We start from the raw sequence: 3,504 nt of genomic DNA, 5'->3' as shown, positions 1-3,504 counted from the left end.
AGTATGCTGGGCATGGTGACTCATTTTGCCCTCTTTTTTTTTTTTTAAGATTTATTCATTATTATATGTAAGTACGCTGTAGCTGTCTTCAGACACACCAGAAGAAGGTGTCAGATCTCATTACAGATGGTCACAAGCCACCATGTGGTTGCTGGGAATTGAACTCAGGATCTTTGGAAGAGCAGTCAGTGCTCTTAACTACTGAGCCATCTCTCCAGCCCCATCATTTTGTCTTCTTGAATTAAACAAATCTCTGCTTGAATGTCAACTTATCTGTGTGTGTTTGTGTGTGTGTGTGTACACATGTACATACACATATACATATGTATATGTCTGAATTTCATGTTGTTGTAAATTAAGCGACCAAGGGTAGCAAGCTGATCAGCAAATGTTGGAGAAACACAACACTAAAGCCAATGTCTCTAATTACAAATCCTTAAAAACACATTTTATGGGCTGGAGAGACAGCTCAGCGGTTAAGAGCACTGACTGTTCTTCCAGAGGTCCTGAGTTCAATTCCCAGCAACCACATGGTGGCTCGCAACCATCTGTAATGGTTTGCACTCTTCTGGAGTATGCCTGAAGACAGCTACAGTGTATGAATAGAAATAAAAATAACTAAATCTTTTTAAAAACATTTTATTGAGAAATAATTAAAATACTATACAATTCACCCACTCGAAGTATACCGTTAGGCTAGGCACACGCCTTTAATCTCAGAACTTGGAGGCAGAATCAGTTTAGGACCAGTCTGGTCTACAGATCAGCGTTCCAGGACAGCCAGTGCCACTCAGAGATTTCCCATTTGAATGCTGCATTTAAATGGAATCATACCATGTATAATCTTTCACGATTGGCTTCTTTTACTTAACGTAACTTTTCAAAGTTTATATGTGATAAATGTGTTAAATTTTATGTGTGCGTGTGCTCAAGTATGTTCATTTTTGGTGGTAGGTAGGATCATTTGGGTGGAACTGGTGGGTCATGTAGAATCTATATGTCTGGGCTTTTAGAGACACCTGGGCCATTATCCAGAGCAACACATGTCACATTCCCACCAGTGATGCAAAGGCTTGGATCTCTCTGCTCACTCCTCAGTGTCACCCTCACTGACTCCTGTGACTGTCCCTCTTTGTCACTCCAGCCATCCGCTTGAGTGTGACAGCCTGATTGTGGCTGGGTGCTGCCACTCTCTGCGTCTCATTGTTCTAAGCACAGTTTCATGTTCTCTTAGTGGCTACCTGTTCATTTGCTTTGGAGGAATGTCTCAAATTATTTGCCCATTTTCAATGTGAGCTGTTCATCTTTTCGTTGTTGTAAGGATTCTTTTTATGTTTGAGATTATGTCTCTTGCCAGGTACGTGGCTGGCCAACACTAGTCTCTAGTTGCATGGACTGTCTTTTTACTTCTCTAACACTGTTCTTGGAAGCACAAAAGTTGTTTTGTTTTTCAAGTCCAACTTATCCAAAATTAGGCAGCACTTTGTAGCCCAGAATAAGGAATTTAGATTTTATTCTAAATCAATCTTTTTAAATTTATTAATTTTCAATGTTTCCTGTGTGTGTGCGTGTTTTAATTTTTTATGATGCTTGTGCCCTGTGACCGTATTGAGAAACTCTCACTTAACACAAGATGATAGAAATTTCACACTGGATCTTTTTCTAGGAGTTGGGTACTGGCGGTACCTCCGTTCGGACCTGTAATGAATCTTGAGTTAGTGTTGGAGAATGACTTGAAGCCAGAGTTCAGGTTGACCTTTGCCTATCAATGCCATTGGCCTATCGTCCCGATGTGTGTTTTGTAGACTACTCTTCTCTTTGCTCTTGCAAGAATCAACCGACCATAAACGTGACGGCTTCGACTCACTTGCGTTGTTTCTGTTGAGCTTTGTTTCTGCAAATGAAATTGAAGGCAATAAAATCTGGAGTTCAAAGAGCTTTTTTTTTTTTTTTTTTTTTTTTTTTTTTTTTTTTTTTTTTTTTTTTTTTTTGTACTACACAGGGTTTCCCTGCGTAGCCCTAGCTGTCCTGAAACTCACTCTGTAGACCAGGCTGGCCTCGAACTCAGAAATCTGCCTGCCTCTGCCTCCCAAGTGCTGGGCTTAAAGGCGTTCGCCACCACTACCCGGCAAAACCCTCATTTTTTTTGTTCAGTTCAGACCATGCAGGGCTACTGAAGGGCTGAGCAGTTAAGGAGCACTACCTGCTTTATCAAAGGACCTGGTTCAATCCCAGCACCCACACGATAGCTTACAATCATCATCTACAGCTCCAGTTCCAAGTCTCCTCATGAAGGCACTGTCCACAGGTTCTATACAGACAATAAAAAAATATAAAAACATTTTAAGAAATTAAAAAACAACAATCACAAACTCCCCCCATTTAGATCCTCCCTTGTCACATTTTTATTTTGAGTTTCTCAGTATATTGAGTGTGGCTTTCTGTAGAGTGTGGTTTATTTCTTTCAACACATACATATATATCTGTCCTGCATCTGATCTAGCTATTGGCTCCAGAGAATGCCAGCCATGAAAAACCAAGCATTTTAGAGGTTAAAAAAAAAAAAAAAAGTGAAAACAAGCAATTCAATACATTAATTAACTCAGGAAGTAACAAGGATTATAAACAATGAATGGTAACAGGATTGCAAGTGAAAATTAAATCTCATTTAGAAAGTCTCAGAGGTTGTGTGAACAGGAGAGCTGGCCCTGATGCTGAAGGCACTAGTGAACCAAGCCCCAAGGGTGAGAGATCCTGAGAGCTGGCCCAGCCCCTTGCTCCAGCACTTGGTTGACTGGGCAGCACAGTGGAGTTGGTTCTGTAGGTGTTGGGCTGTGAGGGTGAGCTGGCCCCAAGGACAGAAGAGTGGGAGAGCTGACCCCACCTCCGGCCAAGGGAGGCCTTAGATGGCCTAGCTGGGGAGCACACCCTGGTGGTGCAGATTAGGGGGAGCTGGCGCTCTGACCAGCTCAGCTACCACCCAGGCTCAGGTTCAAGGTTCTGAGTTGTCCTACCCCAAAGCCTATACCTTTTGCCAATGGTTGGGATGTGTGAAAGGGCCAGGCCTGCTGATCCAAAGCAGCAGGATCTCCATGACACGGAGCAACAACAGGATAACCGAGAGGAGCCCAGATGAGGATCCAATATTGATGGTGCCACTAAAGCCAGAGATCTCGAACCAGACCAACGACTCATTGCAATGGTCATTTGCAAGTGAAGATGTGTGGACAGAGGGATACACTGTGTGGGACATAGTGTGACACACTGCAGCTTCTACAATGAGATGTTTTCTATACTTTGCTTTTGGGGTCGTGTGTGTGTGTGTGTGTGTGTGTGTGTGTGTGTTTATTTCCTTTTTGTGGGGAGGATGAAAGGGCAGGGGTGGGTATGAGGAGATGGGGAAATGAGCCGAACTGGGGGTACATGACGTGAAACGCACAAAGAATCAATAAAAAAGTTAAAAATAAATAAAAATAAATAAACACAGCTTTTCTGTGAATGCAA

The 3,504-nt window shown here is 42.4% G+C and overlaps 1 long non-coding RNA gene across 2 annotated transcripts; it reads right to left on the bottom strand.

The window, feature by feature from the left end:
- Positions 1-625: 625 nt before the first annotated feature.
- Positions 626-2,312, bottom strand: LOC116071395. 2 transcript variants are annotated; one of them, XR_004110878.1, is made up of 2 exons: positions 2,255-2,312; positions 626-1,894 (listed from the first exon to the last, which is right to left on the bottom strand). It is a non-coding gene; the product is annotated as an uncharacterized LOC116071395 (long non-coding RNA). The 2 variants fall into 2 exon arrangements; XR_004110875.1 differs by having other exon boundaries at positions 2,204-2,311.
- Between the last annotated feature and the right edge of the window lie 1,192 nt (positions 2,313-3,504).

This window comes from Mastomys coucha, unplaced genomic scaffold (assembly GCF_008632895.1).
Source record: "Mastomys coucha isolate ucsf_1 unplaced genomic scaffold, UCSF_Mcou_1 pScaffold1, whole genome shotgun sequence".
Taxonomy (NCBI): Eukaryota; Metazoa; Chordata; class Mammalia; order Rodentia; family Muridae; genus Mastomys; species Mastomys coucha.
Note: the sequence above shows the minus strand (reverse complement) of the source record. Positions and strands in the feature narration are given on the sequence as shown.